The sequence below is a fragment of the Panthera pardus genome, unplaced genomic scaffold, assembly GCF_024362965.1.
Source record: "Panthera pardus isolate Hobbes unplaced genomic scaffold, ASM2436296v1 HiC_scaffold_13, whole genome shotgun sequence".
NCBI classification, from domain to species: Eukaryota; Metazoa; Chordata; class Mammalia; order Carnivora; family Felidae; genus Panthera; species Panthera pardus.
In genome coordinates this window covers 16,741,825-16,766,513 of record NW_026526688.1, presented here as the reverse complement: position 1 = coordinate 16,766,513, position 24,689 = coordinate 16,741,825, and the positions used below count along the sequence as shown (strand labels likewise).

Sequence of the window (24,689 nt, the reverse complement as noted above, 5' to 3'; positions counted from 1 at the left end):
ACGCGTGCCCGTGCACGCGCACACCCACCCACCCACATAGAGCCACCTTAACAAAAAGGTTCAGTAATAACATACCTTATGGAATCATAGGTCATTGAAGAGCATTTTCCTGAATCTTGAGAACGTAAGATCAGGCGCTGAAGCACAATCTCATTTCAACAAATTTGCTGAACTCATCTTGGTGGCTAAAGGTGTCTGTATGGGGTTTATTGAGAAGCTACCCAAAGCCTTTTATGTCTCCACAAGCTCCAGAGATTTCTGGGTTATTCTCTTGCTAGCCTTTCAGAACTCCGGGTCCCCAAGTTTTGCAAGGGCTGCTGCCACGATGGCTACCCCCTCAGTGGGAGGCACACCTCAATTCTAGATGGTAACTGCACAACTTGGAAAGGGTGAGCTGCTGAGGCCAAAACCAAAGAAAACAAAACAATTAATAGATGCCTGGATCTTTCCAGAAGATACCTCAAGTACTCACACTCTTTTGAGATCTCTAGTTGGCACCTAATTCCACAAGACCAGACTACTTGACCTATTTTGTGTCACCAGATAGTCTTAATGTGATGCTTCAAGAAGACATCTCAAATACATACTCAGAACAGCCTTCAAAGGAAGTGTCAAAAATCTGCTAGTTTTCCTTCCACAAGGAATGGAGGGTGGCACTGAAACATTAAACCGACTCTTGTTTGCCACTAAATATAGAAAACGTATATAAATATGTCAACATTTATAAATATGTAAATACATATATATTAATATATATATATGTGTGTGTGTGTGTGTATATATATATACACACACACACACACACATATATATCCTTATGGGCTGGGTTAAAATATGGAAAGATAGAAACTGAAAGCTAATAAAATCAGAAGTTGTTAATTGGATAATCATGATATCAAGATTATCAATCAAGAAATATCAATGTTCTTCCTTAGGGTATAAGTATTAAGGTCATGATGAGTTATAAGTTCAAGAATTTATAAATAGGGGCGCCCAGATGGCTCAGTCGGTTAAGTGTCCAACTATTGATCGCAGCTCAGGTCATGATCTCACGGTTCATGAGACAGAGCCTCACTCTGGGCTTCATACTGATAGCGCTGAGCCGGCTTGGGATTCTCTCTCCCTCTCTCTCTGCCCTCCCCTGCTTCTGTGCTCTCTCCATCTCTCTTTCTCTCTCTCAAGACAAACAGATAAACTTAAAAAAAAAGAATTTATAGATAATACTTATTCCAGAAAAATCCCCTTGGACAAAACAGCAAGGAGTCAGTATGTCTCTTCTAATGACTCAATCATATCAAGTAAAATTGGTGTCAAAATTACATTGGCATAAATATTGGTGTTATTGGGTCTATAATGTAATACCAACCAGTAGCACATTTTTATTGTCACTGCTCAAGACACTAGACTCTATCTGAGCCAATGCTACTCCCTTTTGTTGTTGTTGTTTCCTATAGATGAGCTTTGATACAAGGACTAAAATTCCAAACAAACTTGGCATTCAAGGCATTCTGGCTTGAACATTCCCGACCGAATGCCACCAACATCTCCACTAAACACCCTTGGGGATGACACTCAAAGCCATTGACACGGCAAGTCATGACTCTTTCTGATAATTCCACTGCGCTCCTCTTGGTGACTCAATATCAATACAGAATGTTTAATTCAAAACAGAAGAAAACACACAGAGAGACATCAAGATATTCAGAATCTGTGTATGTTGCCATGGACCAGGCCAGAAACATGAGATTTGCTTACTTACACAGAGTCGCTGACAGCATAGGCTTCTCCCTAGAATTATTGGCATTTCCCCCCCCTTTGCCTTCAGCAAAAAAGGATAGCTACTGGAAGACAGAAATGAATTGGAACTAGCAAGTTTATCTTTGATCTACTCCCTAGGAGAAACACTGACACTGTTCAAAGTATTTACAACAGGGCCTGTCCCTCACTCTCTTTTTCTTCTTCTGTCTCCTACTGGAGGAGTCTTAAAATGCTCATGAACTCTGAGCTAGTGCTATCTAGACCTCCCACCCATCCAGGATCCCTCCACACACACAGTTATGCCTTTGGTCAGCTGTCAAACGATACGAAAACAAGCTCAGTGGACATCTGCCCATGGATTAATGGGCATGGCATTTCTTTCAGTATCAAAGATAAATTGCTAGACAACTGTATTGAAAACCACAACATACTTCTCAACACTGATGATACACGGAGGAGATGACCTATTTCCTAAATGGGGTCATGAATAATCTTCCTCCCTCAGGAGACATTCTTCCCCGCAAGAAAAGATTTAAAGCAACAACAAGGGCCACGGTGCAAATTTCCAATCCAAAGTTGTCTAAGCCTCCTTTCTGATGATGTATTGTATGGGTGCTGATAATTATTTGATGATAATTATTTGGGGATCATTCTGGAATTCAGTTTAAAAAAGGAATAAGTAGAAAAGTGTGAATGCCTTGCTTTGCCAACATGAGTCCTATAGAACAGAAAAGTGTATGTTTCAAATCCAACCTTACTCGGGTGTCTAAGGAAGTGGCCTTGAACTGGTGACAACTTCATTTAGCTTGTAAAGTGGGTACAATTTTTTAAAAACACATAGCATTTATCTGAGTAGTAAATGAGATAATACAAGCAGAACCTAACACAGAGTTGGAACTACATAAAGGCTAGTTCCATGCTCTCTTTCTCCTTTTCAAGTTACCATTTTGGCTGATTCTAATTGGCATCAAACATTTGGAGTTACTTATTAGATAATCCTCTTCCTCCACTGCCGAGTTTTAGAGGTAGGGTATTTGAAGTGGACAATCAGAATACAGCACTTAAAAATATTTTTTATTTTTTAATTTTTTTTAATGTTTACTTATTTTTGAGAGAGAGACAGTGCAAGCAGGGAAGGGGCAGAAAAAGAGGGAGACACAGGATCTGCAGCAGGCTCCAGGCTCTAAGCTGTCAGCACAGAGTCTGATGTCAGGCTCGAACCCATGAACCATGAGATCCAAGTCGAGGCTTAACTGACTGAGCCACCCATGCATCCCTAAAAATACATTTAAAATCAATAAGATTTTCAAAGAAGATATTGTATTGCATAAAACAGGTGTTGTAATTTTTCATAGTAAGCTAATCAGTTCTAAGGAAGCAAGTGACATAAAAATGGAGTTAAAAACCAGAAATAAAAAGAGAACAGGGCGAAAAATTAGATAAAGTGCTATCAGCCATTGGTTATTTTGATGATTCCAACACAGAGATCTAGTCTGTGATAGAGGCTGCAGAAACCCTAGTGGGCAAGAGGGGTGACAAGATAGGCAAGCAGACCAGAGGTCTGGAGCCGGGCATCATGGCGCTCTGAATTCTGCCCTCATACGATCTGTGACATCAAGTCACTGAGATGGCCAAAATGTCAATATCCTCATGGGTGAAATGAAGAAAATCAACTGAATCACCAAGACCCTTCCATTTCTAAACTGTCCATGAAATCTTAATGGGAAATATGTGAGGAAAAAGGCCAGAAGACTCGGCGGCAACTGGATATGAGTCTCAAAGAAATGGAAATTCATAAACATGAAATCTTAGGCTAGAATCCTGCTGTGGTGGGTTCGGTGAAGAGTACAGCACAGAATAAAGAGTGTGAAGAGACTATTTTTTTTAACAGGTAAAGACAATAGAGGAAACATGAAAGTACATAAGCATAGGGGTAAGTAAACAACTCTAGAAATCAAAAATAAAATAAGCTTAAGAAAGTAAAAAATAAATAAATAAATAAATAAAATAAGTTATCATTTTCACCTAGCAAATTGGCAACTGTAAGGTTGTCTCCACATAATGTTTGCATGAATGTAAGCTGATAAAATTTTTGGATGACAGTCTGACAGTTCATAACAAAACTTTAAAATACTATGGATCCATTGCCAGCAACGTCATTTGTATATATTTATTTGATACTTTTATTTTACATATTTCTTTTTTTAATGTTTTTATTTATCTTTGAGAGAGAAAGAGAGACAGAGCATGAGCAGGGGAGGGACAAAGAGAGAAGGAGACACAGGATCCCAAGCAGGCTCCAGGCTCTGAGCTGTCAGCACAGAGCCCAATGCGGGGCTCAAACTCACGAACCATGAGGTCATGACCTGAGCCAGAGTTGGATGTTCAACCAACTGAGCCACCCAGGTGCCTCCAATTCTACGTATTTCTAATATATCTTTATACATTATTTCTATATATTCCATATATATTTACTAGAAATAATTATCAATGTGTTCAAGTATTTAGCTATAAGTAGTCATTATCATGTTATTTCTGACATCAATTAATTTTTTAAAACTTAAATATCTAACATTAAGAATTGCTAAATACAGGTGCCTGGGTGGTGCAGTTGGTTAAGCGTCCGACTCTTGATCCCGGCCCAGGTCATGATCTCACAGTTTGTGAGTTCAAACCCTGCATCTGCACCATCGTTGCAGAGCCTGCTTGGGATTCTGTCTCTCCCTCTCTCTGCCCCTCCCCTGCTTGTGCACTCTTTCTCTCAAAAAAATAAATAAACTTGAAAAAAATGTTTAAAAAAAGAATTGTTAAATAAATTGTTAAATAAATTGTGGCACTTTTTACTATGAAATACCCCATAGTCATTTTTAAAGACCTCATGGAACATTATTTAATGATGTATAAACATGTTCACAATACATTGTTAAGTGAAAAAAGTGCTACAAATCTTCTGTTTTAGTAAGAAGAATGTGTATTTTTACATATGTGTATATGTACCTAGAAAAAAGAAGGGCGTGTGTGTGTGTGTGTGGACCTAGAACAAGTGTATTTGGTTGACCCTAGGAAACTGCCAATTTTATAAGTAAAAAACAGTCAAATACCAATCAGTTCATAGGGTTCAACCAAACACACAAATACATAGATACTGAAATGAGACTAGAAAAATATTCACAAAAATGTTGACTATGACCATATCTTAGTGATTATGGATACCTTTATTTTTCTAACTCTTTATAATTAAGATGTGCTTCTTTTGATATATGAAAAAGTTATAATGAGGTCAAATATTTAATTTACACATTAAATAAGCCTAAAATATGTCATTTCCCAGCTACTCTGGCTTCCAAATCCCCACCTTCTGGCTAACAGAAATATATAATATAGATAATTATATCGGGAGGAAGGAGAACTTAACATCTTCATGGCAGTGGGAAAGCTCTGGGGTATTGGGCACAATGTCCTCTACCTCTTCTGGTCTCCAGGGCTATGTCCCTTATCCCCTGGGTATCTCCTGGCCTCTAGGGCTGAAATCTGAGGATGGTGTAACTGGTGATCTGATCTCCCTCGGTTTGGTCAGGATGATCACTTCCTGGCTGACTCAGCCTCATGTTAGCTCCTGCGGGCCGCAGACTCCTGAATATCTGCCATGCGCTCCCTCCAGCCTCTGGCCCAGCAGTGTACCCAGCCTCTGCCGGGGGTCACCTCACCCCACCATCGTGTATACCACTGTAGATTCTTCATGCCTCGATTCTGTACCTCTGTGAGATAAAGAACAAAGGAAAAGCTAAATCCCAGAGCCCTCTTTCTGCCTGAGTGTACTGCTTTGTCCAGCGTATTCTGAGTCGGCTGAGGTCCAGATTGCTCTTGAAGTTAATTCACTTTAAAGCGTAGGCCTCCAGAAAGGAAATCAAGAGACACACCAGTCACTTCATTCTTTCTCTCCTTCTCCATCTTTCCGTCATTTCTCATGACAGAATATGGTCCAGCTTTTCTTTTACTTCTGCTATACCTCATGTCCTCGCCACCTCTACTCCAGCTAAATACATAGACTTCTATGTAGTCTCTTCTCTGCAACATGAAAAATTCTCTGAATGGTGGCCCTCTAAGCTCAGTTATCACTTTGATAAAGGGAAGTAGGAAGCCTTTCTCAAGAAATGGGCTGCAAGACAATTGCTTATGTCATTCTGGTTTTTAATCACATAATATTAATATTGGGTATTACCTTGGTCTTTCTCTTGGCATTTCTCCTATGAAAATTATGTTTAAATGAATGCTGAGGGCAGAAGAGGCAAAGGTTTTTGACTCATGAAAGAAAAAAAAACTAAATATTTTAAGACTTTCTCTCCATTATAAAGTTATTTGAAAAAAGGAATCAGTCTAAAATATACCTAGATAAAACAGGGAGTCACCAGGAGAGGAAGAAGGCTTTGAATAGAGACTTAGAGGCTACTGAAACTTAATGAAGGGAATTCACAAAAACCAGTGCAAAATACAGAGAAAGTTCGGGAGGTAAGAATAAAAATGTCCTGTATATTTTTATTTGTAATATTTAAAGTTTCCCTACACACTCATATTGCCTCAAAGAGAAATAGTTATGGTACACACAAATCTTCCTGCCATGGGCATAAAACTTTCAGGAGACCAAGGTAAATAATCAAGACACCAAAGTCCATAGTTCATTTCTCTACCATCTTGTTCCAGAAAGAATTTCAGGCAACTAACAGGGATAACTCTCACACTATAGGAAAAAATGATTAGGGAGCTTCAAAAAAAGGATGATTCTTCTAAAAAGGCATTCAAAGATGTAAACTTCCTAGTTCACGTGGACAAAATAGAATATGAAGAGAAAGAAATGTTGGAAATGAGATAGCTTAGATAGAAGAAGATAAACCAAGGTGCTGGAAAGAAATGGTGATTCAGTCAAAGGAGCCATGGTGAAAGAGTGCGGGGGAAGTGACTTCGGCAGCTCAAAGCTGTAGGAAGTTGACTCTGAGGGCTCTAGGAGGAGCAATATGGAAGCCAAGAAGCCAGCGGCCACCCTGGTCGAAGTTGGGGGAAATGATCGTCTGCATCAGGGCAGCAGCAGTGGAATATACGTGAGAGTACAATAAATGAGACTTGGCCACTCACTGGATTTAGGGATTGGAGGAGATGGTAGGGTCCACGATGTCGATGAGACTTCAAGCCAAGCCAACTGGAGCAATGGTAAAAACATGACAAGAAATGGCCCACTTTCAGTCTTGCTCTGAATGACAGCAATTTATTTTCCACCTACAAGTTCTCTGTTAGAGAAATATAAGTAGGCCAACAAGTAAAGGAGGAAAATTTTTTAAATTCACAAATTTGTACCAAACACGTATATTCAGTGGAAGTACGACGTACAATTCGTATGTTTTTCACAAGTATTCTGACTTAAAACATACGTTTATCATTTCTTATCTTCAAAGGGTGAACAGAATCAAAGCGCAAACACTTCACCAAAAGTATCTGAATTTACACGTGTCATCTCACGTTGAGTTTATGTGTTGTAGATCACTTTTCGTGTAGTTCTCTAAGAAGTACTTTTTGCTTCAAGTGGTAGTTGAGTTGAATTCTGACTACCAGTTGAGTTTTTTATGAAGTTTATTATTTTTGTAGAAAAAAATATAAAGCTCTATGTAAACTATAATCCAACGTGGTACCAGATTAGGATATTTGGAAAATCAACATTTGATTAATAATTCTCAGGGGCACCTGGCTGGCTCAGTTGCTTAAGCATCCAACTCTTGATTTCCACTCAGGTCATGATCTCACACTTCATGGGATGGAACTGACAGCACACAGCCTGCTTGGGATTCTCTCTCTCCCTCTCTCTGTCTCTGTCCCTTCCCAGCTTGCACACGTGCGCTCTCTCTGTCTCTCTCTCAATGTAAACAAATAAACTTAAAAAAAAAAAACCTATTTCCACATAGAGGGGCCTTTACTCATACCAGTACTCAGATGTGTGAAGAAAATCACCACTTCCTTATTTTCTTTATCCAGCCTGATCTTTTCCATGTAGTTTTTGTTAAGATATAATCCACATGCCATACCCCTTTAGAGTGTACAATTGAGTGGTTTTTAGTATATTCACAAAGTTGTACAACCATCACCACTATCTAAATTCCAGAGCATTTTTATCACCCCAGAAAGAAATGTCATACCCCCTAGCAGTCACTCCCCACTTTCTGTCCCCAGTCAGCCCCTGGCAACCTCTAATCTACTTTCTGTCTCTATGCATTTGCCTATTTAATTTTTTTAAGTTTCTTTATTTATTTTGAGAGAGAGAAAGAGAGAGAGTGGCGAAGGGGCAGAGAGAGAGGGAGAGAGTTCCAAGCAGGCTCCATACAGCCAGAGCAATGAACCGTGAGATCATGACCTCAGCTGAAATCAAGAGTCAGATGCTTAACTGACTGAGCTATCCAGGCACCCCGCCTTTGCCGATTTTAGATACTTCACGCCAACTGAATCATATGCTACATAACTAACCAAACTGCCCCTATGAACTCCAACTCTGTTGGGTGGCAGTAAAAATTTACGTTAGCTCAAATTTAGCAATCGGTAATATCTTAGATGTTTCTAGTTTAAGACTCAGCTTTGTTTTGGAAAAGACTCAGCTTACAGTACACTCACTAACAGATTTTGTCTCCCCTTCCTTCCTCCTTCCCAAGTTGATCTGGGCACAGAGGAAACCTTATGAGTCCCCCTAGCAATGGTGGGAGAGTGGGCTTCTCTCCTCTGCTGGCCTCTTCAGGGCAGTGGCCTGACCATGTTGGACTCTGGATCGGTGCCCCTCAGGACAACTGATCCCAACAGGATTTTTGGCAGATGAGAGCTACTCTTGCTGCTGACACTTGAGCCCTCAACTGCCCCCTGCCAATCCAGACCGCTGCCCATGACAGCTTCCTCTTGCCAACTCCAGGCTGCTGCCAGCTCACGGTCCTCTCAGTGCCTCTGTGTCCCCTCTGAGGGTGAACCTGGGCCTTTTTATCCCCACTCTACACCCCACACCTGTCACAGAATCCAGCCTATAGTAAACATCCAACATTATTTTTTGAATGGGTAAATAAATCCTTCAAAATTCAGCCAAAATATTATCTCCCCTGTAAACCTTTCCTCAAAACACGGATCCTTCCTTGCCCCCCACCTCTTGCTCTGTGCTCCCATGATGGAGCTGCGGTCTGAACGCAGGCAACTTGGTTCATTCAGAATCAGTGCTTATAAGCCTTCTGCAGAAGGAATTAAAGGCAGAGAGAATCACATTTGCAGAATCACCTGCAGAAGGATGGTTAGGTGACTAGGGGCCATGCGGGCTGAGGGTTTGAACTTCATCCTGAAGGCAAGGACAAGCCCGACTTCATCAGTTTTCTGTTGACATGTGTGTCTCGGCTCTTCAACAGGATTGAAATCTCTCCAACAGAAACTCAAATTTTTCTCCACTGATGACTGGTTGATAGCCTGACGCCAGGCGCTTATGGATGGTTTCTGACACACTTTATAGACCACAGACTAAATAAATCCAAGCACTTCTGAGTTAAAACAGCAAATGTGGAGTAGCGGTACCAAATGGAAACGTTCAGATTTGGTACTGTGTACCAAAGTGGAAAAAAAATTAACATTAAACCTGGACCATTATGTTCATATCAAAGTTCCATGTGTTTCTTTCAAAGTCATCTCAGGACTCTACACACACACACACACACACACACCGCTCCCTTCGGGAAGTTGACAGGAAAGGAAGGAGAGGAAGGCAGGTATTCTCCCGACTAAGTCCGTGGAAAAGCTTTTTCAGAGAGGTCTCCCCAGAGCCAGAAGAGCTGTTGATCAGCTGTTGAGAGATGGGAAACAAAGATGAGGCTTTGAGAACCACTGGCATCCCAACAGAGGCCACACAGAGCAGCGGTTGTGAGCACTGGTTCTCAACCAAGCCTTGTGGATCCAGACCACAGTTCCAACACTTACTGCACATTTTGGACAAGTTGCTCGTGCTCTCTCTCCTTGTAAGCTGAGATGATAATAGTGCCTACCTGCTGGGGCAGTGCTGAGGGTGAAACGGGTTGATATAGTGTAGAGAACATTAGAAAAGTGACCCACCGGCGTCCCAAGCATCACCCTGTGCTACTCTAACCTCTTAACGTGATCCTTGACTAAAGGGGAAATACTCTATACTTCCCTTTCTTTTCTTTTCTTTATTTTTATTATTTTTTTAATTAGAGAGAGAGAGAGCATGTGAGTGGGGGAGAGGGGCAGAGGGAAAGCAAGAGAGAGAATCCTAAGCAAGCTGCATGCTCAGCACAGAGCCCAATGTGGGGCTTGATCCCATGACTCTGGGATTATGACCTGGGCTGAAATCAAGAGTCGGACACTCAACCGACTGAGCCACCCAGGTGCCCCTAGACCTTCTTTTCAGTAAGCATCATTTCACAGCCTTGTATTTCATCCCAGTTAACTATTTCTTTTATGCTGTAATGAAGGACCCAAAAACCCACTTATATATTAGTGTTAGAAAGACACCTTTATTCTCTCTTTGCATAGGGCTTTTCTAAACTCCAGCCAATTGACATCATCCTGCTGTAGGGGAACACCATCAGAATGAAGTAAATCCCCTCAAACGAAGAGTCAAGAAAGGTGAACTTGAATCAAAATACTCCTGGCTTCCCTTTGTTGGTTTGTGATGCTCCAGCCTCTGACCCAAAGGTGAAAGAATCCTGTTCTGAAAACGGATACAAACCCTGCAGAGATTTGGCTCCTGTTAAGCAAATGCTTCTTTGAGAAAGAAAAGACTGTCATTTTACAATCCTATCAAGTTATACAACCCTGATTTCTGGAAATGAATTTGCCATTGAAAGCATGAGGCAAACACCTTTTTAAATTATTTCAAGCAATCTGTGGAAGCCTAATGCCAGCCGACCCTCTCAAAGGCCTCATTGTGAGCGTTTGTGCTTGGAGGCTGTTAATTGCTGGCCTCCTTCCATCCTCTCCTGCGAACACAACACCATATTTGTCTCTCAGCTGTCACTATTTGTTAGGGGCCTATAAACAGAGAAGATTCTTTCTTAGCAACCACTATGAACAAGTAAAATCCTACCTTCCCCTCCTCGCCCCACCCCGACACACACAAAAAAAAACAGCCTGAAATGAGGAAAGAAAGGAAAAGGAACCTTACAAAGTTACTTGTGAAGTCGAAATGACAAACCAACATGGAAAGTTTCCAAATTGCTGGCTGCCTTTGGCTTTGGGAAAAAAAAGAAAAACCATCAAGAAGCTTTCAGAAGCCAGCTGCCAGAAGATTAAAAGGCGACTAGAAATGACCTCACCACCATTTGCAGACGTCTGGTCACACGGATATCTGCAAGATAACCAAGAATAATCCAGTTACGTTGCTCGATTTTATTTCCTTGGAGAATGCTTTGGGCTTCATCTTGCTATATTTAGTCTTCAGCGTCAGACGCCATGGGAAGCCATTGCCAAGGCCGCTCAAGGATGACAAGTTCATCCCGAGCAGGTAAAAGTTCTGGAAACCAAAATCATCAAAAAAGCAGCTGGAGAACAAAGCATTCAGGAGATTCTGGAAAGGAAGGGATGTGGGAAGACAGTCTCTTGTGACGACAGCTGTAGAACAATCTCTGATGGCCGTTACAGTTTGGACATCTACAGAAAATCATACTTATAAAGAAAGCATGAACCTTGACCTCAGAAAAGAATACTGCAGAGGATCTGTGGGAGCACCCCTGGCCATTTAAGCTTTCGGGAAGTTTAAAATGTTTCTGGAGTTAAATCAGTTCACTCTTGCCAGCCAGAGAACAGCCAGTTTGGAAAACAGGACTCGTAGGCATGGAAACAGCAAGCATCTTGGTAATGAAACTCATTACAGGGTTTACTGGAGAAAAACTGGACAATCCTCAAGAGGAAAGGACAGATTTGGTCCAGAGAGTGTGTGAGGCCAGATAGTATGATATCTACAATGAGGATAGCAAAAATATGCTAAGTTTCAATAACTGAGTGGAAAGAATTAAACTTTTGGAAGCCATGATCTTTCAAGGGCTGCCTGTCTGCAAGCATCAGTATAGATAATAATCAAAGCAGTAAAAGTGAAAGGCACCCAGACGAAACTTGTTCCAATCCTATATTCCCATTATGCCACTGAAGACATATGACAATTAAGAGATTGTTCGGAACTCCCACAATTGAGCTTCCCAGTTGAGCTCCCACGGTTGAGCTCCCACAATTATTGCTTCAAAACTGGAAAACATGAAAGTATTGCAGATGAAAAGCCTTCACTGAGTGCCAGTTTTCACACCATCTCATTTTGATCTTCAAAATAGCCCTTTGATAACGGGCTATTTTGCAGCATGTTAACTGCTGCATTACAGTTGAGGAAACTGAGGCCCAGAGGAGTTGAGGTTGGTTAGCCACAGAGTCAGGCTTCTGACCTCATGCCAGGACTCATTCTCCCCTCCCCCCTTCTCCATCTTGCACAGGCTGTGATTTAGGTAAGAATGCAGCAACACATTCAGGCACAACAGCTCCCTCTTATGGTATTGGTTCTCTCCCACCAAAAATACCATTGCAGGAGAAGGCAGAGGATATAGTGGGTATTGTTAACGTAAAAATGGGAAACTTTGTCGTAGATTATTTTTATATTTTTAAAAAGCTCTGGCACCTGGGCAGCTCAGTTGGGGAAGCGTCCAACTTTAGCTCAGGTCATGATCTCATGGTTCGTGAGTTCGAGCCCCATCTGGGGCTCTGTGCTGACAGCTCAGAGCCTGGAGCCTGCTTCAGATGCTATGTCTCCCTCTCTCTCTGCCCCTCCCCTGCTTGTGCTCTCTTTCTCTCTCTCTCTCTCTCTCTCTCTCTCTCTCTCAAAGATAAATAAACGTTAAAAAAAATTTAAAATATCTTTTCCTTGGTGACAATTTTTTTCCTTCTGTTTTCTCTTCCTCTACTTCTTTCTCTTTTCTACTTTCTCTCTCCACTTTTACACATTCACCTTATGTTGGAGTCCCACACATTCTTATATAGCATCACCATGTCTGGAGGACCTCACTCGAGCTCAAGACCCCCCAAAGTACTCATGATGGCCAGATGTACTTCAGTGAGCACCCCACCCAAGTCCTCCTCTCACCTAGGACTTCCACCCCTGTACCCCACTCCAGCTGCTCTGTGGGCTGGTAACTGAATAGTAAGGCAGAAATGGACAGCATCGAGGCCTACAGAGCAAGCTGGAGAATGGGTCACAGCTGCTGCCAACTTCTTATGACCTTTGGTCTCTTAGGAGGCCATGTTAACATAATTGGAGGAACAGTAGAAAGTGGAAAACTGAGGAGAAAGCATACTAGAGGTTAATAGATGTGATGAGTCTCAATTTGGCTGCCCAGACTTTGGTTGAAATCTATGGATAGAGTTATGGTTTGAGAACATCAATGTGACCAAATATAACTGAAACTACTGTGGAAATCACCATATTCCAACCTATTTCCCCCTTTCCTACCTATAGTTTTTAATCGTTTTTTTTTCTTCTCCATTCCTCCCAATTGTAATTCAGAGAGTTAAGAAATAAAAAATTCTTCATGTCAAAATACTAAAAGTGGTGCCTTTTGTTAATCCTAGCTACAGTGGGTTATGGGGTCCCCTGGTGACTTAAAGAATATGAATTTTCTTTCCTAAGTATCCAATTTAATACAACATATGAAAATAAAAGGAAGAGAGAGATCCCAAAACTCCTTCAGTCACTAAAAAACAAAAATTCTCTAGGATTATTTGTTATACACATAATAGTATATGTTTGTAACTATTAATTTACATGAAGTTACACTTTAAGAAAATGCATATATACTACCAATACCAAGTGTTGGCAAGGATGTGGAGAGACTGAAACTTTCATACACTGTTGGTAGGAATGCAAAATGGTACAACCACTTAGAAAGACTATTTGGTAGTCTCTCAAAAAGTTCAATATACACCTTCCATAGGATTCAGTCAGTCCAGTCCTAGGTATTCACCCAAAAGAATGTAAACCTAAGTTCACACAAAGAGTTATCACAAATGTTTACAGCAGCATAAACCAAAACTGAAACAACTCAAATATCCATCAAAGGTATGAATATCAAACCCTTATGATAGAATACTGCTTAGCATCAAAAATAAGAAGCCAGGGGAGGAGGCTGGGTCGACAACTAATACAACAACATAGGTGAATCTCATGCTGAATGAAAGAGCCAGACATAAAAGAGTTCATACTACAATACCATTTACACAAAATCCTAGAAAATGCAAACTAAATCCATAGTGACAAAAGTAGATGAGTGGTTGCCTGAAGCTAGGGAGGGATGCTGCTAAGTGTCCTACATTATATGACAGCTTCTCCACAATAAAAAGAATTGGGACCAAGTATCAACAGTGCTGAGGTTAAGAAAACTGATCTAGTCTGATCAACAAAAAAAGAGAAAAGATGAAAATTACTAAAGCCAAGAATGTTAAAGGAGACATCACTACCAACCATACAGAAATTAAAAAGGATCATAAGGGCATGCTATGAACAACTTTATGCTAACAAATTAGGCAATTCAGATAAAATAAGAAGATTTATAGAGAGACATAAATTGATGAAACTGAAAGAGAAAGAGAAAACAAGAATAGACAAGTAAAGAATGTGAATTACTAAATGAAAATCTTTCTTCAAAGAAAAGCCTTGGCCCAGATGTCTTTATTGGTGAATTCTATAAAATATTTAAAAGACAAGTAATACCAATCCTTCAAAAACTCTTTCATAAAATATGAGCAAAAATTTCCCAAAATCCAGACAAAGACATCACAGGAAAACCACTTACCAAGATTCTTCACGAGTAGAGATGTAAAAACCCTCAATAAAACATTAGCAAAATGAAGCCAGCAACATGTAAAAAGGATTATATACCATGACCAAGCAGGATTTCTCTCGGGAATATAAAGTTGACTGAATATGTAAAAATCAATCATTATAAAATCATTTTAATAGAATAATATGAGTATAGTGCAAAAACTACATGACCATCTCAATACATGCAAGAAAGCATTTGATAACATCTAACATCCATTTGTGATGAAAAGTCTCAGTACCTAGAATGAAAAGAATTTATTTAACTTGATAAAGGGATCCTATAAAAACTCTGCAGCTAGCTTATACTTACTGGTGAAAGACTGAATGTTTTTCCCTCTAAAATTGGGGGAAAGACTATATATTTTATGATTGCATTTACATAAAATGTCCAGAAAAAAGTAACTCTATAGAGAGAGGGGGAAAAAAAGATATTGACAAACTAATACTATTTTGCTAAATATAGTTTTCCTTCCTAGAGCAATCTGGCAACTTCTGGCTAAGCTCCTCTCTGGTCTCAGGATGGTTACATTTTTCCAGCAGCTCTTCTCCTTCCCCAAAGAGCAGACACTGGCAAACACTACCCCTGGTGCAGAGGGGTTATGTGGCTCCCTCAGAACCAGAAGAGGTTCTGCTTCAGGAGCACAGGACAGGAAAACTGAAGAAAATACTTTTAAAGCCCAAGAACCAGAATTTCATCACTCAGAGGAACAAGTTTATGCCTAAGGAGACAATGAGTAAATGTTTTAGGAAGTAATGCCACTCAAACATGAAGATACCACCCTTGAGTCAGGAAAAAGACAGAACCCTGCCTATAATAGCTGTGATTTGGAGAAAAATTTCTCTGTCATCACTTGATAAACAAGCCACACAAAACCTCTAGGAAATCGCAGAAGTTTTCAACATTAAAAGAGAAATAAATGGAATCCAGTCAGAGAGAATTCCTGAGAGCAGAAACACTATCACCTGAAAATAAGTGACACTATATTTAGACTGTTGTGAGCACAGTCATTATCATGTGGATACAACTCAAATCCCTTTGTTGCCCTCATATAATGTAGAGTATGGCAAGATCTTGAGTCCTGCCGATCACTGGTAGAGGAAATAGATGTCACCTTCCGTCAACACATCTATCTGCATTTCAGTCATTGACATTGCTGACTGCTGCCTTTCCCCATGTATCACTTTGCAACCATATTCCTACAAAGGGGCAGAGGACCTAGATTAGGACCTAGGGATTAGGAGCCTGACCCTTTCTGTTTAAGGGCCAAAGACTTCAAAATATACCTAATGAACTAGTATGATCCTATGTGAGACAAAGAACAGAAAAAGACAATAGAAACATTTATCGTGATGATGAGATCAGGCTTCTGGAGGATGGACCCAGACACAATAGCAGGGCATACGTAGAAGAACTGTCAACCCGGGGCCAAGTGTGCAGCTGATGCTGGCATCGCATGTTCTAGTCGCTCTGCCACAGTGTATGTACTAAAAGGCAAATGGCTTTACATGGTAATGGAAAGAGATGCGCCACCAAAAGCTATTAGGTTTGGGATCTGGGAGTTTTGTTGTGGGATGTTCTTGGCTGAACGTGAGCATGGGAATAGAAAGTCCATTCAGTGTCCTTGCCCACCTGTGGGGAGGCAGAGACACTGGTGACCAGGGAGACCTGAAGGTGCAAGGCCAGATGCGAGCACTTGCGGCTCCGAGGCTCCATCTTCCCAGAAACCCCGTGGGCTTCCCTGTCATGCAACTGTATCACCTAAGTAGCACTATCCCACTAAGAGGAAAACAGAAACAGGTGCACTCTCATCACCTGTATCTGGGCTACCTTCATGCTGAGAGGCGGAGACCCCAAAAGAGCAAATGGGGAAGATTAGTCCTATTGTGCCGAGTGTTAGTGTCTGAGGGAAAGAGACCCAGACCTATTGGAAAATAAATAACGTGGAAAACTTGGAGCCTGTCCTGCTCCCTGTTCTCCCAATGACAGAGGGCTGCTGCCATTTCTATATAATTGGCTCCTCCCTGCAGCACATTAATGTCAACAGGGAAGGAAGGGTCCCAAGGTGCCCCAAACCAGGGAACCAAGGCACAGTCATTTCTGTACTTAGCATCAATACTGATTTCCCAAGGAATCTTGTGTCAGTGAAAAGTCACATATATCAATTAGTTTTTAATACTGCATACTTGGAGTTTATGACTTTATTCTTGACTTATTCACAAGTACAGTCTGTGCTTAGCTGGCCGAGTAGGGGAAAAAAGGAATGTATGTACTTTCCAGCTTGGAAAGGAATGTGTACTTTGTGCACATTAGTCTTATTTATCATCTTTGCTCAGTTTTAAGCTTTTTGCTAGAAACCATAAGATGGGTTTAAATAAAGTACAAAGGAAATTGGGCTCCATCCGTCAATACACTAAAACACCACCAAAATTAAATGTCATAAGGTTATGCCATTTCATCACTTGTAATTAATACTGTGCGTGTGGACCCCTTCTGAGAAAACATGTGTATAATGTTTAATTTCCTACAAAAAAATTCATCTTCTGGCTTCCCCACAAACTGAAAAATTACATAGCGAGTGGGTAAAAGAGAAAACTATTATACTCTCATTGGCTAATTTTAAAGTGACATTTATTATAGAAAAATATTCTCTCATCTAACTAGTCAGAAAATGAATTGTTTTTGGAGCTTTCTACCTTTTAAAAAGAATGTCTGACTTGAGACTAGCTATAGTTTGTATATAGCCATGTAATTGTGCTTCTGCTCAAATCAAAATTCAGTGCTAATATATCTATCAGGAATAATTAAAAGAAAATGACTGAAGCAGTTTTTTTTCTTTTTCACTAGAATTTTTCAGGTCAGAAAAGGTAGTTTTTGTTATGTTTCCCTCCTTCTGTGTCTTAAATAGGGTCTTTTGATTCATTCAAGAAATTACAGCATTTAGCAAGGAGAGACCCAGGGACTGCGCAAAGATCCCAGGGAGCTGGAATAGAGCTCAAGAACTGAACGATGCTGGTGGCACCATCGTCCTGGGAGTGGCGGGCAGAATTCTAAGATGGTCCCCAAGATTCCCACCATTGGTGTATACCCACTGTGTAACCCCTCCCCTTGGATGTGGAGACACTGTGAGGACGGCGGGGTGGTTGCTCCTTGATTATGTTGCTCTAGAAGACACCACAGTAGAAAACTGGAAAGAGATTCCCTGTTGGCCTTGAGCAGAGGACCAAGCTCAGCCATGGTTGGCCTTCTGACCCACAGAAATTGTGAGATAATAACCTTGTCTATCTTAAGCCACAAAGTTTGTGGTCATTTGTTATTCAGCCATAGAAAATTAATACATTGGGTTACCTTCTTGCCCTTCAGGGATAAAAATGTGACAATGCCCACCACTCTGGTGATACACAGTTCACATCCTCCCTTCTCTGCCTTTTGGTTCTTCATACTCATGGCTCCCTCGTGGTTTCCTCAGGAACCTCCTGCTTCATGTCTCTGTGCTATTTCTATTTATGTTCCCGCTAATAAGTGAATGCCTCTCTCTGCCTCATAGAAGCCGGGCAGACAAATAAATAGATGTCCTTATAAGCAAATTACCTCGGGAAAGTATCTTTTTGGTGCCAACTAATCCTCACAACAATGTTTTGAGGTAAATACCAGTATTATTCTTAGTTTTGTAATAAATTGAGGAGTTAGGTGACTTGAGCAGGGAAGCCAGCCCCAAACCCAAGCCACCCTGCGTTGTGTCTTCCGCTCTTTTCTCCTCTTCTGCACTGCTGCTAGCTTGAAATAACACAAGGTTCTCATGAATGTCACCCAGACAGCGAGAACTCTACCCTGGAGAGTACTGATCATATATCTTCAATCCTTTCCTCTTGAGACGAACCAAGGATAAACCCCTATGAAGCCATGTCCAGCTCCCCTAACTATGTTGCTCTTGTTTCCCCAAGTAAAATCAGAGTCAAGAAGAGCTGAATACAAAGATGTGCTGGCTCTGTGACCTTGGGCAAATTAGTTATCTCTGTGAGCTTTAGTTTTCAGCTGCAAAATGGAGATGTAGCAGTGAGTTGTAACTTAGTCCTAGGGATGCCACATAGAAGTTCACAAAATGGCAGTTTTGGTGCCGGTGGCACTGGTTATTCATCAAGGGCAACTATCATGTCTTATAACTCTATATCTTGACAATGGAGCAACCTCTAAGTAGGACTCAAACGAATATATTACTTAGTTAAATCACAGACTAATCTGAGTAGATGTCTATACTAGTGGAGGATTTTCCACACACACACACACACAAAAAGGAATAGCTCTTTTTTCTTACAGGAAATAATTTTTGAAGAATTGAAAAGCCTTCAGAAGTCCCTGCATGCTTACCAAGAATGGATTTACTCAAGACAAATGGCAATCTTGCTTTTTGGAACCCTCTGAATGGGCCAGATCATCACCAGGAGAAAACTGCCAGAAGGTTCATCATATGTAAATTCCACAGAATGAACCTGCAGAAAAAGGGTTAATTAAGGCAAGAGCAGAGACTTCGGGTATCATGTCCTGGTTTCCTCATAAGTAAAATGAGGATACTAATGATGTTTTCACGGTGTTACGGAAAGCATTAAATGAGTTCATATACACCCACAGTGCCTAGAACAATGTCTGGAAGGAATGTGATAAGCACCGGTAAATTTTACAGTTTGTATATCCAACCAAAGTTGTTGAGTTCCTACTATATACCAGGCTCTGTGTTGAGCACTGTGGATATGAATGGTGAGAAAAGGAGAAGAAAAAGATTAATGTTTATTGAGTCTTTATGAATGAATCACTCTGACAGTTGTTTTACATACATGATCTTGGTTTTTAATTAGTAACCTTATTAGGTAGATATTATTTGCCCTATTTTATAAATGAAGTAAAGAGAGATTAACCATGTTTCTAAAATTCACAGAGCTAGTAAGTGGTAAAGCAGGGATTCGAAGCCAAGACTAGGCTCAATCTTGCTTTTGCTATAAATAAAACACAATCCCTGTCCTTGAATGAACCATCTACAGAGGAAATCCGCACATAAATGGCGAACTATGATAAGGTAAGTGCCAAAGTCGAGTTATATACAAAGTGGAGATATTTACCTATAGGAGTGAGGAATTACTCTGGGTACAAGAGAAGTGACATGTGAAGGATAAATAAGATTTCTCCAGGAGAACAAGAGCATTCGGGGGGTGGAAGGGGATGTGAGGGAAACAGTCACAGATTCAGAGGCACAGAAAATGCCTGAAGCATTAGAGGATGCAAAGAAAATGACCAAGAATGCCATCCCATGAGTGAGAACTTTGGTGGGCGTCCAGCCGCCTTCCCACACAGTTTTTCTCCAGTAACCCAAACTCAGGTCTGCTGCACACCTAAGCTTCAGGGCATCTTTACAGTACCTCTGCCTCCCTCCTTGTTCACTGGTGCCCATTGCAGTTTTTGTGACTGCATCTAGTCTGTTCTCATTGTGTCTGGATTGTTCTACAATAGCTTCTATAGCCTACTCCATCAGTTTCATCTGCTTCAGATTTTTTTCCATCAGTTCCATCTGCTTCAGAACATATATTTTTCCAAGGTTGCTTAGCCTTGCCTCCATTCCAGGCAAAATTAATCCTTCTGCTTTGTCACCAGGCTACTTTCTACAGACCTCTTTAGAGCCATTATGTTATGGGGCTGTTTATGTGCCTCTTTTCCCTAATGTGACTTCCTTAGGGCATCAGTCCTGTTCATCCCCAATGTCTAGTCCAGTGCCAAACACATAAACATTTGATAAATGTATCAAGTGAATGAGTGAGTGATAACCCAAAGGCCCTTGCGAGATAGTTAAGAGCCTCCATCACATGGGTCCACCCAACCTATCCAGTGCTTCCTTCCAACAACCTTAACAAGAACATTTTAGGCTGGTCTTATCTTTACTCAGTCTTTCTCCTACCACTGCAACCATTATCCAAGCTCCTCGCTGCTTCTTCCTTTACCATTAATCCATACAGGGTGCTTTTGTCTACCTACATCGTTTTGCTGATGTTTACCAGCCTACAAAGCTAAATCCTCTCTTCTCTGCCAACTAGGATCATGTGCAGAAAAATCAGACATCCTCCCTGACTACTTCCCACCCCTGCAATTTTTTTTTTCAGAATTGTCTTTAACTTTTGAAACTGCTAACCCCCATTCTACCCGCGTATTACCTCAAGTTATTTTATACAAGCATGTCTTGTCTTCTCAAAGCCAGGGAATGTCATTTCTAGCTTCATTTTTATCTGCCATTACACAATGTTAGACACACAGAAGTTTATTCAGCAAATAAGTGGGAAGCTGGTAGATTCGTAATGGCTACTTAAGGGCTAATCTAACGCAACATTATCCGGAATATTTCTAGTAGTAATAGCAAATTACTGTTTCTATTATCATTACCACTACGTGTGACATATGGACAGGGAGTTTTATGAGAGACCAGGCTAATATTCCTCTGGTAGGAGAACTGAGATGTAACTGACCTTTGCCATGTGTAAGGATTTTCGGGGGATATGATGTAACATACCTAGATCCAAGGCTGTGTGATTGTCTCATGATTGGATTTTGCTGGCTTGAGAGCTCAAAGTTTGAACCTTTAGCACACAGAGTCCAAGTCTATAGGTTTCATCTACACTCCTGGGTCCACCTCACGAGGTGCACGTACTGCAGCCTTCGTTCTGCTCCCCACAGCTCTGGCAGACAGCCACACTGTTCTCATCCAAACCTTCTCATCTGGAATGAGTAGATCCATCTTTGCCAGAACAGGCTTTAGCCCTAAACCAAATAGGGCAGCTGTTTGCCAAACTTGGAGATGACGTTTGATTCTAATGATCAACGTGGAGCTGAGCCACTGAGGAGTAAATGACAGAATGGAAAGTAGTGATGCTCAATTTCCAGAGTTAACAGCCACCATGTATTTTTATAGGATCTATCCAGTTGGCTCTGGCCTTTAGGGCTTCAATAAAACTCATCCTCATTATATTCCTTTCACATTTGTGGGAAGAATGCAAACGGAATGTTTACTTATACAAAGCTTCTCTTCCTGCAAAATTAAGCTGGAAATCTTGAAATAAAGGGAATAAAAAAAAAAATCTTGACGTGAATTAAGAAACATGGAAAGAAAACCGAAAGGAAAGGAGTGCTTTACAATTCTCCTTTCTTGGTTATTTATTGGTTTCCTCTAAACACCTCACACTTCAAAACATCAGAATTTAAGCTGAATATCTGGTCCAAAGTAATCAAATCTCATTCTCAGGTTGTCCTAACCTAGGATAAAGAGAAGGTCACAATTAAAGGCTAAAGACCGCAACACTGGCCCTGCCCCCCCAATTCTGGAGGACCTCCAACTTGCCTTGAATTCTCTAATTCTCCTCTACCTCGCCAGGGGTATTTCACATGCGCTCCACTGTGCCCTCTTGCATGGCCCAGCTCCTACGACTGTTTATACCCAAAGTGGCAGTGTATGCCAATGACACATGATGAAGTCAAAATCACCAGGGCCCAGAGAAGCTGCCGTCACTTCTGTCTATGCCCACTGAAGTCACTGGTCCTGAGAACAGTTCCCAGGAGAGTGGGCAACGGAACTACACCAATGGGCTCCCTCCCAGAGGCAATGATATTGCTGCTAATCTCTACTTACGTCCCAGGGCCACCAACCCCAGAAGCTAGCCGTGCCCAGGGTTGAGGGTGCTATTGGCTAAGGAAGTGGTCCTCTTAAGACACCAGTTGCTAGCACTAGAGTAACTAGCAGTGTGTGCGCTTACATCGCATAGATATTTTCATGAAATCACTCCTTGCCTTAGGCCTTAGATCCATTGATATGACCAATCTGGAATGATAACCACTGGATATACCCCTCTCCTTTTAAAGTGGTCCATCGACTCGCACCAGCTTTTGAGTATTTACCCAGCCTCTTACTCTCTCTTCCCTTACTATCAATTTCTTCAGAAGGGGTCACTCCTGTAACTGCTCTTCATTTAAATATTCACTTCATACCCAGTGGGCTCACAAGCCCTTCATTCACCCTTGCCCAGATAATCATGAATTCCAAGGCGTGCCTGCTGCAAATATGTGCTTTCTTTTATTGAGAGTATTTACTTCCAACACAATGAGAACTGGTCTTATCGTTATTCATGCCACGTGGTAGAGAGACCTAGAAAAATTCAAAACTTGAATGCAAAAAGCATAGGCGACCAGCTCTATTTGGACTACTTGAGTGCTTTGTTTTTCTTTGTTTTCTTTGTGTCCCTGGAACGAACTGCATGATCTTCTTTAAATAAAGTAAAATCTGTGCCCTAACCCTGAGAGAGAGAGCCCATTAAAACCTTAGTAGAAGATGGTACAGGAGTCTAACATCAATAAAAGAAGTTGCCTGTTCCTGACAATTCATTTAAAGCTGCAGTCATCGATTAAACTTGAATTTCCTAACTGGGTAGAACAATGTAAATATCTTAAGACTCTCTAGACGCTTCTGTGATAAAGACAACTTTTCTTTCAAGGACCCCAGTGAAAGACTCCTAAGAAGACGTACCACTGAGGGCTCTGAAAACGCTGGTTGCCACTGTTCTGGCCTCCACATCACAGCTGGATGACCAGGCAATATTAAAGCTCCTAGACAGACTAATTCTGTGTCTTCTATTTTAAACTCCTTTGTAAAATGGAATCGGACACGCCTGCAATTCTAGGAATGCCTGCTAAGCCTCCCACCAACCTCTTGAGTCAATCACCATCTCATCCACCTTCAAAAAATACTTAACTAAAAAGATATCTTGCTTCCATTGAGGCCCTGTGTTATTAAAAAGCACGTTTTAGGTTGGGAGGGAGGCTAAATTTAACCCATGAGAGAGACAAGACAGCATTTTCCTGGGACACAGGAGCATATCTCCACACAAAGCACATGAAAGGCAGTCAGTCTTCATAGTCACTTCTCCGTGACGCCCATAGATACAAGTTTTTCCTTTTAATCTTGGCTTCTTTTAAATATCATACCGCCAGGTAAATGTACAACTTATTATTTATGTTTCACTTGCCAATTAGCATAATCTTTAAACTATTTTGCTTATATTTTTAGGCAGCACACTATCTTCAGTTATACATAACTAACATTTTTCAAAATATTTGAAACATCTCAAAATAGGTTTTAAATCATTTTACAGTCTAGCTTTCAGGAAATTTGTACTTTGTAGCAGGTCAATTTTCCACTTGGAGAATGAAAATTTTAAAAATGCAAATCAGGGGCGCCTGGTGGCTCAGTCGGTGAAGCCTCCAACTCTTGGTTCTGGCTCAGGTCATGATCTCACAGTTTGTGAGTTCGAGCCCCTGTCAGGCTCCGTAGCACAGAGCCTGCATGGGATTCTTTGTCTCCCTCTCTCTCTGCCCCTCCCACACTTGTGCTTTATCTCTCTCTGTCTCACACAAATACATTTTTAAAAATGCAAATCAAAGGACTCATATTAACAAGCAGGTTTCAACCCATTTCATGCCCTCAGACCACAACCATGAACCCAGTCAACCACCAAAAGGATTCATGTCCCTAGGTGGACATTCTTTTTTGACAGACATTCATTTTTGCATCTAAAGGAATGTATAATTTAATTTCTCGACCTTTTCCAATTTTCTGAGAAGAGAGGTGACCCCAAGAACATTACTTCCTTTCACTATCCCAGGAATTGAAAACACATACCAACTTCGTGTCCCCAGCTGACTTTCAGACAATCAGCTCCAAGAAGATATCACTCCATGACTGTAGCAATTCAGAAAAACTTCAGAGAAGACTACAAATTCCAGTTGAGTATCATAGTCATGAGCTTATCAAAACATGAAAGAACTCTGCTTGCCTTGCTGGACATACTCTGTAAGTGAATAGTTACATATGAATTATGGATCCAATTTCTTCCATGATTTAAGCTAATTTTTTTATTGTGGTAAGAACACTATGAGATCATCTCTTAACAAAATTTTAAGTGTACAATACACCATTGTTAAATTAAATGTTTTATTGCAGATCCCTAGAATTTAATCATCTTGTAAAAC

General features: G+C 40.8%; 1 long non-coding RNA gene across 3 annotated transcripts in view; it reads right to left on the bottom strand.

Annotated features, from left to right (window-relative positions):
• Window positions 1-24,689, bottom strand: part of LOC109250997 (uncharacterized) — a 190,681-nt gene that overhangs the window by 132,724 nt on the left and 33,268 nt on the right. For all 3 annotated transcript variants that reach the window (XR_002073299.2, XR_008421551.1, XR_008421550.1), the window contains exon 4: window positions 24,340-24,508. This is a non-coding gene — a long non-coding RNA (uncharacterized LOC109250997). The remainder of the gene's footprint in view (window positions 1-24,339; window positions 24,509-24,689) is intronic.